The 13,799-nt window shown below is 46.9% G+C and overlaps 1 protein-coding gene across 4 annotated transcripts in view; it reads right to left on the bottom strand.

Moving 5' to 3' along the window:
- The window catches only part of FKBP2 (FKBP prolyl isomerase 2), a 79,580-nt gene that overhangs the window by 52,994 nt on the left and 12,787 nt on the right, over window positions 1-13,799 (bottom strand). The window contains exon 2 of one of the 4 annotated variants that reach the window (XM_029614778.1): window positions 3,431-3,525. The exons of the other annotated variants lie outside the window; for them this stretch is intronic. The gene's annotated coding sequence lies outside the window, so the exon portion shown is untranslated. The remainder of the gene's footprint in view (window positions 1-3,430; window positions 3,526-13,799) is intronic. 4 annotated transcript variants of the gene reach the window in all.

Below are 13,799 nucleotides of genomic sequence, written 5' to 3'. Positions count from 1 at the left end.
CCCTGGGAGGATAAAGAAATTTTCTTCTATTTATTCATTCATTCATTCTCAGCTCTCTCCAAGACTGCAGCATCTGCACCATCTACCATCTGCTGGAGACAGAAAAATACTGAGGGACTGCAGGTGGCACACTGGGTTATGTACAGTGTCAGTGAAACTGCCTCCATCTGCTGGCAGGGATGCAAAACGCAAGAGTCTGGATTGATCTGGATACGTAAAGGGAGCTGCAGGTATTCCCTCGCTGTGGGCTTCCTGGCTGCTACAAAATTCCTCACCTAGTGTCTTACCTATATGCTCTTTCCTGCGTCAAAAATACTTTTGTCTGATTGGTGTCGAACAGGGCCCCTAAGTAGACCAATCTTTGAGATGGTCGTAAATTGCTCTTGGGCTTGTTCACTACCCATCTTAACGCCTCGAGGAACGCCCTCACTCTTTTTGTGAGGCTCCTGCTCCCCTCCTCTGACCTGGTTCTTCTGATCAGCCAATCGTCCAGGTATGAGCGCAATGGGATACTTTCCATTCTTAGGGCTGACGACACTACCACCATTACTTTCATAAAGGTCCTTGGTGCTGTAGCTAGTCCAAAAGGCCGTGCTTTGAACTGATAATGGTCCTCCAATACCGCAAATCTGAAAGACTTCCAATACGTTTCCTCTGATGGGGGATGAGTAAATAAGCTTCTGCCAGGTCCAGAGCAGTCAGGAATTCCCCTTTCCTGACTGCCCCATAACAGACCTCAATGTTTCCATCCTGAACCTTCGGACATTAGAGGACTTTATTTATTCTCTTCAAATCTAGCACTGAGCGAAAGTCTCTTCCTTCTTGGGCATTACAAAATATAGGGAGTAGCAACCTGCCCCACACTCTGAGTCTGGCACTGGTACTATTGCTTCTAGTGCTATCAGTTTGTCTAAGGTTTCTCCGATTGCCCTCCCCCTTCTCTCGAGACCTGCATAGCGACTTTAGAAAAAATTATAGTACTGGGGTGGCCAACATCAGTACATACCCTAGGTGGATCACCTCTAAGACCCACCTGTGCCCAGTGACTTGAACCCAACTCCTTGCAAACCAGTGTTAGACGACAACCCACTGTTGGAATCTTGGAGCGGATCCCCAAACCTCACTTAGGGACTCTGGAGGCCTTATCTCTGACCCAACTTTGTGCTGCCCGAAACAGCTGCCTCTGTTGTGGTCTAAATCCCAGACTGCCTGGCGCCCGTACCTGCCTAAATCCTCTAAATTCCTAGGTTTTTAATTTAAATGGCCTTGTTGGCCCCCTAGTCCTAAACTCCGGAAGGATTTGTAGCTTTGTGTCTGCTAGGCTTTTCATTAAGGAGTCAAGCTCCTTTCGGAACAGGAGGCATCTTTCAAGGGCAACTCGCTAAGCCTTGATTTTAGAGGGCGCATCTGCCAACCATGCTGGAGCCACAAGAACCTCTTTGCTATTACCACAGATGCCATCTGTTTGGCTGAAGTCCTAATCAAATCATAAAGCATATCTAACAGGAAGGCTGTCCCTAATTCTATTCTGGCCATACTCTCACCTGGGCTCTCCTCTATGCCTGGCGTTTCCTCTTAGAGCTGCTGAAGCCATTTGACTAACGCTCTGGCTACATAGCCACCGCACATAGCTGCTTGAAGAGACAGACTGGCTGTCTCACAAATGCTTTTTTCAGAAAGGCTTCTACCTTTCTATCATGTGCATCTCTCGGAAAAAATGTGCCCCCTTATACCGGAATAGTTGTCTTTGACACTGCTGCCACTGAGGCATCTACCTCCTTCCGTTGTAGTGAGTTCATTACGTATTTTGATTTTAGGGCTGAATCTGGTGTGACCCATTTTCCCCTCAATCATTTCTTTTATGGCCGAGTGGAGGGGAAAAGCCCTTGCAGGTCTCCCGATACTTCTGAGAACTGGATCCCCCTGCAAGTCCTTTTCCTTGTCTGCTTTCTGCAAGCTTAAAGCTTCTTTCCCCGAATAGTCTCACTGATACATCTCTCCCTTCACCCCCCCATCCTCAATGCCTGATTCCTCCGGGAGTTCCAAATCTCCTGAATCACTATCCATCCCCTCAGGAGAAGGAGACAGGGGGGAGGGGGAGGGCTCCCTCTATCCTGGTCTTTTTTAGTCTCTGTTTTCTCCTACAGGACCACAGCATGCTCCAATCACAAGGTCACCTCTGGAGCCACCCCTTTGGCTTTTATATTTTTATGGGCTTGGTGCATTAACAAACTCGGTGGAAATCACTGTTTCCTACTATGCACCTCGATGCTGGGACCTCTCTGTCTTTACTGGGGGTCTGCCTGTACCTCAGCTGCCTCCCCCGTGGCTCCCTCTGAGCCAGTGTCAGCAGCGCGCTCCTCCCCTCTTCAATGCAATTGTTTTTTTCATTGTATGGAAGAAAGCAGAAATTTCTGCAATAGTTATATATGGACTTTTGTTAGAAATTCATTAGAGCAAATTTATACTAAAACATTTTACCTCTTCTATTCAGGACCCTCTTGCTTTCAAATTCATTAGGAACTCACTTAGGCCTCTATTTTCCTCTCATGGATATCAAACACCAGCTTGGAGCTTGAGGTACTTCCTAAATCTCATAAGACTGCATCAGTTCACCTCTTTTAAAAAACATAACCAATATCTTGATTCTGGCACCCCAGAAAACTACTGCCCAATTTCTAACCTGAAAACACTATCTAAAATAATCAAAAAGGTTGTTCAGATTCAACTTTCTGGTTTCTTGGAAAAGACACTATCCAAGACATACAGATTACAGGAAAGGCTTTAGTTAAGAGCTATAAGTGCAGTCTCTGATCTCCCATATTGTCCATCGCCTTGACAAGGACAATGCTGAATTACTTGGTTGCCCCTGTCATGAGTGTTGGCTTTGATATGGTGGATCATCAATGCCTAAGAACAGATTGTCCAAAATAGGCTGGTTTAAAACTTTTTTTTTTTTCCTTTAGGTAAAGCATATCAGATCACATGAACTCCTCAACTTCACACATTAATTGTGACCTACAAGGTTCACTATTAATCGATTCTCTTGAACATCTACTTGGATCATTTAATTCAGTTTCAGCTATTCAAGCTATTTTTATGCAGATGACATACAGATAATCGCCACCTGTGATCCTCGATTCTCAGTCAGCCTAGAAAAGTTCCACCTTACAGAAGTGGCTAACATCTTTTAAACAAAGTAAACCCTTCAAAATTCAAAGCTACATGGTTTGCAAGGAAAAACAATCATTTTCCATCCTTTACTATGGCTGAAAATCTTATTCAGGTAAAGGAATGAATTACCATACTAGGGGGATGTCAACTCAAACTTTTCAGGACATATTCCCATCATATTTCTCTTACATTTTCCCCATAGAATTAGGCCTTTTCTTGAAGCTTATGATCTAAGAACTTTGACATATTCACTCACCCCGAATCGACTCGCTTATTGCAATTGTTTTATTGCATGGTCTTTCATCTCATCTGATACGACAACTTCAACTGGTTTAGAACACCGCTGTAAAGCTAATACGTGGAAGGAAAAACACAATCATGGTACTTCTTTGATAAAAGATTTACATTGGCTTCTTCTTTCTCCAAGAATACAATTTAAGATTGGTGCTGCAATGTTCCCTGCAAGGAGTGACTAGGTATATGCCAATTTTTTTTTTCATGTGATCAACAATTTTTTTTAAACCAACAATTTTTGAGCGCCAGTATTAGCATTGCATTTCTGCATATATGACAAAGAAAAACGCACATTTTCGAGCAATCGCTCACGTGCTCAGCTTAGAGGGAACTTGGTGCCTAGCCTTCAAAGCTCTTCGGTGGTGCACCCCCTACCTTACATTGCGTCTCACGTAGTTACTTATCGGCCTGGTTTCCAGCTTCGTTCAACTCAGCAAGAGTTCTAGGTTTTACCATCTCCAAGGAACATAAGAACATAAGAAAATGCCATACTGGGTCAGACCAAGGGTCCATCAAGCCCAGCATCCTGTTTCCAACAGTGGCCAATCCAGGCCATAAGAACCTGGCAAGTACCCAAAAACTAAGTCTATTCCATGTAACCATTGCTAATGGCAGTGGCTATTCTCTAAGTGAACTTAATAGCAGGTAATGGACTTCTCCTCCAAGAACTTATCCAATCCTTTTTTAAACACAGCTATACTTACTGCACGAACCACATTCTCTGGCAACAAATTCCAGAGTTTAATTGTGCGTTGAGTAAAAAAAGAACTTTCTCCGATTAGTTTTAAATGTGCCCCATGCTAACTTCATGGAGTGTCCCCTAGTCTTTCTACTATCCGAAAGAGTAAATAACCGATTCACATCTACCCGTTCTAGACCTCTCATGATTTTAAACACCTCTATCATATCCCCCCTCAGTCGTCTCTTCTCCAAGCTGAAAAGTCCTAACCTCTTTAGTCTTTCCTCATAGGGGAGTTGTTCCATTCCCTTGAGAAGACAAGAGAGAAGTTTTTCGTACTTAGCACCTAGCACCTAGAGAAGTTTTTCGTACTTAGCACCTAGCCTGTGGAACTCCTCCTTCCTGTTAGCTATTAGTCTTGAAAAGGGCTATTTAAAGTTTCAGAAAGCCCTGAAAACCCTTTTCTTTTTGAAAGTCTACGAGCCTGACAAGCTGGCAGACCTGTTAGAACTATATTGTCATCTGATCTATATACCTTTGAGAATTTTTTTTTTTTTTTAAATAGAATCTGATCTCCTTAGGAGTGTGTCATTTATATCATGCATTGTTTTATTTTGTCTTATCGTTCTTATTACAGTATCATGTTATCCTATTATTTTGCCTCTTTATGGTATCTATGCAGTTTAACCAGGTTTTATATTTGTTTGCTACAATTTTAGGTTTTATTTATTGTATGTAATGTTCTATAGTTATGTTAATTTTGTTTCTTTGCAACTTTCTTTTGTACATTGCATTGTTTTACTTAGTCAGAAATAGGGATTGATCAAATAAATAATAATTAGCCAATTGTCTAGGTATGGATGAATCAAAATACCTTCTCCTTGCAGAGAAAAGCTGCCACTACCACCATCACTTTGGTAAAGGTCTATGGCCAGACCAAATGGCAAGGCCTTGAGCTGAAAATGGAGAAATTACTTACCTGATAATTTCGTTTTCCTTAGTGTAGACAGATGGACTCAGGACCAATGAGTATAGTGTGCTCCTGATAGCAGTTGGAGACGGACCAATGGGTATAGTGTACTCCTGATAGCAGTTGGAGACGGATCAGATTTCAATCTGAAGTCAGCATCAGTATATATACCCCTGCAGGAAGCTCTGCTCTTCAGTATTCTCTTCGAAAAGCAATTGTGGATATATGTATGACTGAACAACTTGAATAACCTGGTTACCTTGAACTGGTTGATGTGGATATAGCTGGAGCTCGCCAGTGCACTCAACAGAGAAATGCCGACACCCGGTAGGTATGGGTGACCTAATTAGAGGGAAGCTTGGCTTACCCGTGTTTGTCTTGCTCTCGGGGAATTGTCACCCGAGGTTTCCGTGATTGTCGGCAGCCGTGACCGGGATGCTGAGTCCATCTGTCTACACTAAGGAAAACGAAATTATCAGGTAAGTAATTTCTCCATTTCCTGGCGCGTAGCAGATGGACTCAGGACCAATGGGATGTACAAAAGCTACTCCCGAACCAGGTGGGAGGCTGCCCGTGGCCCACTTAGTATTGCCCTTGACAGGCAATAGAACCTGGAGAAGGTGTGGATGGAGGACCATGTCGCCGCTCGACAGATCTCGGCGGGTGACAGCATCTTGGTTTCCACCTAGGACACTGCCTGGGCTCTAGTGGAATGGGCCTTGACTTGTAGAGGTGGAGGCTTGCCTGCCTCTACGAAGGCCACCTTGATAACGTCTTTGATCCAGCAGGCTATGGTTGCCCTTGAGGCCACTTACCCTTGTTTCTTCCCGCTGTGAAGGACGAAGAGGTGGTCCATCTTTTGTACGGATTCCGTCCTTTCCAGATATCGGACTAGGAGTCTGCCGACGTTAAGATGGCGAAGGCAGGAGAGCGAAAGGAGAGAGAACTTTTACCCTGTCTCTTGCCAGCAGCTGTTTTGAGTCCGGGGGTGAGTTTGTGAAGCCTGCCCAGACGGTAAACTCCGGCAGCTGAGCACAGTGTCAGAGGTGGGACCTGGAAACTGCCTATAACATCGGGCTGCTTGCGACGCGCAGCTGACACTGGCGCGCGGCTTGTCAGGCTTTGCTGGGCTTCGTCTGAGGTCATCTGGACTTTCTGGTTTCTCCTAAAATTGAAAGCTTACATGTCTTGAGGTAATTTTTCAGAATAATATTGTTTTCTCTCCTAAGGTCAACATTTATATGGTGGCTAAGATGGCTGCATAGACAAAATCAGAGAGGCTTTTTCTCTTGTGTTGGGTGTTGTATTTGAATATATTAATTATGCCTCCCAAACGTAAAGGGAAAGTGAGGGTTTTTCCCTCCCTCCCATTACCTTCATTCAACAGGAGATTAGCCACTTTATGATTTCTCCTGCATTAAGAAATAAAGAAACCAAGGCAGGGAGAACAGCTTGGCCTGGCAGAGGAGGCTTCCTTAAGTCCTAACATCAGACTACCACCAGCGCAGAGAGCCAGTGAGGAGAATCAAGGTGGTGATTCGCTGGAGAACATCAATACCGACCCCGAAGCGGGAACTTTTCAAACCCGCGATAAAGGACCGGAAGAGGAAGGTGCTACCTTTATCACTGGTTTGACACCAGAAAGGAAAGTAGGAGGACTGGAGTCTTTAATCCCCCTTAGTGTTATAATTTTGGGATCCCTCACCCGCCCTGCTGTGGTAACTTTAGACATTTTGTGGGAAATGATGGCCGGTATGTTGACAAATATTAAAGGGTTGGAAGGGAAAGTGGATGCGGTAAATGCTGGGCGTCAACGTGATTTTCTTTATACACAAAAACAAATTAAAGAATCTGTGGATAGAATTAAAAATCTGGAAGAACGAGAGAAAAAAGTGCAAGAATTTAATGCTGCAGTGGTAAAGGATAGAGAGATATTAACCAGGAGAATAGAGTCTCTCGAAAACAGCGCTAAGCGTCTTAATTTAAGATTTCTTAACTTCCCCAGTATAGCTGGGGAAGTTCCGCTGATTACTATTAAAAAAGTATTTACAGAAAAGCTTGGATTTGTTTTGGAAGACTCTCCTGTTGTGAATAATTGTTATTTCCTACCCAAACCCAGAAATATAAATAACAGATCTGAAATATTGTTCCTGGGAGATCTTACAAATTTCATAGAAGATTCAACGGCACAAGTCATTGAATGGGGGAATCTATTGGTTACTTTTTCCTTCATTAATGATATTAATCAAATAATGAAAAGGTATTTCAATAGATACCCCATAAAGTATCTGGAAAAAGCTATTAAAATAGTTCCAGACTTAGCAGTTTCCACACAGGTAAGACGGAAGGCTTTTTTAGCCTTCCGCCAGGAGGTAGTTTCTATGGGTTTCTCATTCACACTCAGTTTTCCATGTAAATGTTTAATTAAGAAACATGAAGATTTGTATATTTTCTTTATACCAGATAAATTTTCTTGTAGAAAGGAGATTACCAACCTCATCCCCTGTATCTAATTAATATTTTCTTAAGTAAAGGCTTTAACATAGAACCTGCACTAAATTTACTTTTTCATTTAAAGTTAAACACTCCTCTTTGGTTTGTCACCATGTAATATGCTCTCATTTATGTTCGATATTAATGGAGTTGGTATAAGATTTAAGTTGTAAAATGGTATTTTGCCGGAAATAAGTTTTTTCTAATTATCAATCCATGTATTTCTGAGTGCATTTAACAAGTTTGTATTATTTGAATAATTATAAATAAAGAATTAAAAAAAAAAGATGCGAAGGCGGCGAGATTCTTCAGAGTCCTTATGCTCATCTGGCGATGGCAGCTAGATGGTTTGGTTTAGATGGAAGGGAACTGTGCGTAGCTGTATGGGTTCTTGACAGGACAGTGCTTGAAGCTCGGAGATGCGACGGGCCGAACAGACTGCCACTAGAAATGCAGTCTTCAATGTTAGTAGTCGGAGGGGCAGACCGCGGGTGGGCCTGAAGGAGGCTCTTGCTAAGAAGTTGAGGACTAGGTTGAGATTCCATAAAGGTACTGACCATTTTAGGGGTGGTCAGATCTGTTTGACCCCTTTCAGGAAGCGGAAGATGTCCTGGTGAGAGGCTAGGCTGCCGCCCCCCACCTTGGCTCTGTAGCAGGCCAAAACGGCCACCTGCACCTTGATGGAGTTGGGAGACAACCCCTTCTGTAAGCCGTTCTGCAGGAATTCCAGAATCGTGGGAATTTTGACTGTCCGTGGGAGGATGTCGCGGTCTTCACACCAGGCTTTGAATATTCTCCATATTCATATGTAGGTTAGAGATGTGGAAAACTTGCGTGCTTGGAGCAGAGTGTCAATCACTGTCCCTGAGTAGCTGCTCTTCTTCAGGCGTGTCCTCTCAATGGCCAGACCATAAGAGAGAATAGAGTTGGGTCTTCGTGAAGGATCGGGCCTTGTTGGAGCAGATCCCTGTGAGGAGGTAGAGGGCTACCTGTCAGTAGTCTTCGCATGTCTGCGTACCACGGTCTTCTTGGCCAGTCCGGGGCCACTAGAAGTACTGGTCCCCTGTGGTGTTCTATCTTACGGATGATTCCGCCCAGTAGCGGCCATGGTGGGAAGGCGAATAGCAGGATTTCCTGTGGCCAGGTCTGGACGAGAGCTTGCCAGAAGGTCCATGGCTGGTGTTCCCCAGCTGTTTACTATCAACTGGAAGGCTGTGTTCGACAGCCTCCATTCCCCTAGGTCTAGTCTTTCTCTGCTGAGGTAATCCTCAGTGACGTTTTTTCCCTGTGATGTGGGCGGCTGAGATCTCTTGTAGGTTTGATTCTGCCCATGCCATTAGGGGGGTCTATTTCCAGGGACACCTGTTGGCTTCTGGTTCCTCCCTGGCGGTTGATGTAGGCCACTGTTGTGGCGTTGTCCGACATGACTCTGACCGATTCGCCCCGGAGTCTGTGACTGAACCGTAGGCAGGCTAGCCTGACTGCCCGTGCTTCCAGTCGGTTGATATTCCAACCCAACTCTTCCTTGTCCCATTGCCCCTGGGCGTTCAGTTCCTGGCAGTGGGCTCCCCAACCTCATAGGCTCGCATCCGTGGTGAGCAGCATCCAGGTCGGCGGGGATAGCCTTACTCCCTTTCTCAGATGGTCTTCTTGTAGCCACCATTGTAGCTGGGTTCGAATTTCCTCAGGGAGCTGGAGGCGAACGGAGTAATTCTGGGACATTGGACTCCATCATGACAGTAGGGAACGCTGTAGGGGGTCGCATGTCAGCTCTTGCCCCTGAGACCACTTCCAGTGTGGATGTCATGAGACCGAGGACTTGGAGGTAGTCCCACACCGTGGGGCGAAGACTGCTTAATAGGTTTTGCAATTGGTTCATCAGTTTTGTTCTCCTTGTAGGAGTCAGATTGACCTTGTCTAGTCTGGTGTCGAACCAGACTCCCAGGTATTCCAGAGATTGGGAGGGCTGCAGACAGCTCTTGTTTGTGTTGACCACCCACCCGAGGTTCTCCAGTAGAGTTTTGACTCTGGCGGTCGCCTGATGACTTTCCTCTGGGGATTTTGCCCTGATCAGCCAATCATCCAGATATGGGTATACAAGGATTCCTTCTTTCTTCAGTGTCGCCGCCACTACAACCATGATTTTGGTGAACATTCGGGGTGCTGTGGCTAGCCCGAAGGGTAGACCCGAAACTGGTAATGGAGGTCTAGGATCGCGAAGTATAAAAAACACTGATGCTCGTGATGGACAGGGATATGCAGGTAGGCTTCTGACAGATCCAGGGATGTGAGAAATTCTCCCGGCTGTATCGCCCTTATGATCGAGCGTAGGGTTTCTATGCGGAAGCGAGGTACTCTCAGGTGGCGGTTGATGGACTTGAGGTCCAGGATGGGCCGGAACGTACCCTCTTTCTTGGGAACGATAAAATAGATGGAATAGTGCCCCGTATTTTCTTGTTGCGTGGGCACCAGCGTTATGGCCTTTAAGTCAAGCAATTTGGTCAGTGGAGATTCCACTGCCGTCCTCTTGAAAGGGTCTGGCAGGGAGATTTCACAAACTTATCCAGAGGGATGTTGTGGAAGTCCAGATAACATTCCTTTCAAATGATGGTTAGGACCCACTTGTCTGAAGTTCTCTCGACCCATCTTTGGTAGAATAGGGCAAGCCTGCCCCCTATGGCTTCTTCCTGTGGATGGGTCAGCTGATCTTCATTGCGGGGTGCGGCTGGGGCCTGGACCAGCGCCGGCTCCCCTTTTATTTGTTTGTTCCGAAAGGACTGGCCCCTGCCTGCGGGGCAAGATACTTGATATGTACTTCTGTACGGTTTGAAGTGCTGCGATTCCCTGCCCTTAGATGTTAGAGGGGAGGGGCGCTGGCTTCTCTTGTTCTTGTCCTCAGGTAGCCGCGGTACTGGGGATTCGCCCCATTTGTCCAATATAATAAAACTCTCGTTAGCAAATATTAAGCTGCGTGAGTCTTTGGAGATCAACTTCCAGGGTGTGTGTGTGTGGGGGGTTTATAGACGTAGCCCGCATTGAAAGCCCGAGACTCCATAAGGGAGCAGGGCACAATGTGTGTGTGGGGGGGGGGGGGGGGGGGGGGGGCTGGCCATGAATCAAAGGTTTTAATGATTCATAGTCAACATCAAACTTTTTACAATGGAAAAAAATCAATAGAACTAGGGGTCACGATTTGAAGCTCCAGGGAGGAAGGCTCAGAACCAATGTCAGGAAGTATTTCTTCACGGAGAGGGTGGTGGATGCCTGGAATGTCCTTCCGGAGGAAGTGGTGAAGACAAACGGTGAAAGATTTCAAAAGCGGCGTGGGATAAACACTGTAGATCCATAAAGGCTAAAGGATGGGAATGAAGAGTAGAGCCATGGGGGTGGCTTGCTGGAATGTTGGCTACTACCTGGCGATTACTACCCTTACTCAAAAAATCCCATGCTCGGTTAATGCAACCCCAACATTGCGCTCTGCTTCAACAGCAAGGGGAAATGTGGAAGAGAGGATTTGCATTCAGACAACAACCAACAAGGACTGAACTTCATAATCTGGGTAAACAAATAAGCATGGGGGTAGCTTGCTTATTACGGCGGTTACTACCCTAAACCAATTAAGCTTGATACATCACTCAAATGCATACACAGTGTTGCTCTCTGTTTCTATGGCAGGGGGTAATGTGGAAAAGAGGATTAGCATTCAGGCAACAACCAACAAGGCATCGATCTGTGCAGTCTGGGTGAACAAGCATCGGGGTAGCTTGCTTGAAGCGGCAGTTACAACCCTTAAGCACAAGCCTTATGCTCACCTTTGATGCAACTCCAACATTACTCTCTGCATCAATGACAGGAAATGGCAGGAAATTTGAATCAAACAGTTACCAACAAGAGCCCTGAAGTTGGTGGTTGGTGAAACAGATAAGTATGGGAAAATAAGAGTCGAAGCTTGCTGGGCGAACTGGATGGGCCGATTGGTCTTTTTCTGCCGTCATTTCTATGTTTCTACGTTTCTATGTAACTTCTCCAGTTCGCTTCCAAACAGGTGGTTTCCCTTAAAGGGCATTCTCGTGAGTCTCGTCTTGGATGTTGCGTCGGCTGACCAGCTTCTGAGCCAGAGTTGTCTTCTGGCTGCCACAACGGATGAAACGCCTCTGGCTGCGGTGCGCAACAGGTCGGAGGTCGCATCTGTGAGGAATGATACTGCTGGTTCTAGTGCTTCGACTGGTGTGGTGGTGTTCCTTGTCTTTGATAAGCAGGCGCGTGTCACCACGGCACAGCAGGCCTCGATCTGTAGTGACAAAGCTGAAACGTCGAATGACTGTTTAAGGATGGATTCGAGACCTCTGTCCTGGGCATTCTTGAGTGCCGCTCCTCCCTCGACTGGGATAGTAGTGTGCTTTGAGACCACACAGACCATGGCATCCACTTTGGGGAATGCCAGGTGGTCTTTGGCAGCGGGGTCCAGGGGCTATAGGGCTGCCAGGGTCCGTCCCCCCTTGAACATGGCCTCTGGAGCCTCCCATTCCAGGTCAATCAGCTGTTGAACGGCCCTGCAGTAAAGGGAAATGGCGGTAGGCCTGACGGAGTCCCTCGAGGAGGGGGTTCGTCTTCGGTTCCCCTGTGGCACTCGTGCCTGGGATAGCGAGCTCTTTCTGGCTGTGAACCACAAGGTCTGATAGTTCATCTTTAGCGAAGAAACGCCTCATGATTCGGTAAGGTTCTGTTCCTGGAGGGATTTCCCCTTCCTCCAGGGAGTCTTGATCCTCATCCAAGGTGTCCGTGTCCCCAAAGTTGGGGCTTTGAGGCGGGAGGGGCACTTCTCTGGGTTTAGAGGGTCCCGGGATGTTCAGGTCCTCTGAGGCAGGCTGTGGCTGTGTCATCAGGGGCGCCGATTGCATGTGGACAAAGGTATGCAGGCCTTTGAAGAATTCTACCCAGGAGAAAGATGCTGGGTCTAAATTGAGCGGCGCTGCATCACCGGGGAGCCCCGTTTGAGGGAGGCTTCCACCAGGGATAGCCAGATCCGGTGTACTGTCAGTGGATCCAGATCCCTGTGCCTTCTGGAGAGGACCTTGGCCTGGTTCACCCAGAGTCTCCTCGCACTGTAGACACAGGGCCGTGGCCTCTTCGTGCTGTGCAGCTCTAATGTGGCACACTGGGCAGAGGCCCTGAGCCTTGAACTTCTTGTCCGGTGTTGCCATGGTTTGTGCGTGTAGGATTACTAAAAATTCCGGTTTGTGCGTTCAAGTGTACGCCGGGAGGCTTAGTTATGTGCTCTGGGTGTGCCGAAGTTGTGCGTGTAGGTCGGATGCGCGCTCGATAAGATGCATGTGTCGCTGTGCGCACGGCGCCTACTTATGCGCGCGCTGCTGTGCGCACAAGTGATTTTGTGTTCACAGCTCGCCTCTGTGCGCACGGATCAAATTGGCGGACAGGGCGGCGATCAAGTGAAAATGGCGACAGCGACCACGCGAGCAATATGGCCATCACCTCGAAGGGTCTCCAAGTGGGAGGACCCTCTTGCCGGACCGGGGTCTAGCCCGGATAGGGCTGATCAACCGGTAGCACAGACGCCAGCTGGCGATCTGTGTGGCTATTCGAGCCTCAGAGACCAGAGACTTTTAGGAAGTTTTCTACCTTACCTTGTCTCGGTGTTTCCCGGTCTCATCCCGGGCGGTCTCCAGCTACAGGGGGAGAGGGAAAGGTACCTTCACCGCCGCGCTGGAAGTTGCACCTGCTGCCTCTCAGCCACATCCATTGCCGGGGGCTAAGTCCACACCGGGAGCCGGCTGCCGGACCGAGGCCTATCTCTGAGGGATCGCAGAAATCACCTCAGGAATCTCGACTGGGGGAGGGACCCGTAGGTATCACCGCAGGAGAGCGGGGCTAGTCTGTAGAGGTAAGTTTTCTTCTTTGTTTCGGATTTCTTTGGTTAGAATACTCTAACACTGTGCAAGCATGTATAGAGTCCCGAACTGCTATGGAAACGGAAAATACTGAAGAGCAGAGCTTCCTGCAGGGGTATATGTACTAGGGCTGACGTCAGATTGAAATCTGATCCGTTTCCATTGCTATCAGGAGCACACTATACCCATTGGTCCTGAGTCCATCTGCTACACGCCAGGAAATGCTTTCCTAAAACCACAAATTGCAAAATCCTTTGGTGCTTCTCCCTGATGGGGATGT

Source organism: Rhinatrema bivittatum, chromosome 8 (genome assembly GCF_901001135.1).
Source record: "Rhinatrema bivittatum chromosome 8, aRhiBiv1.1, whole genome shotgun sequence".
Taxonomy (NCBI): Eukaryota; Metazoa; Chordata; class Amphibia; order Gymnophiona; family Rhinatrematidae; genus Rhinatrema; species Rhinatrema bivittatum.
Note: the sequence above shows the minus strand (reverse complement) of the source record. Positions and strands in the feature narration are given on the sequence as shown.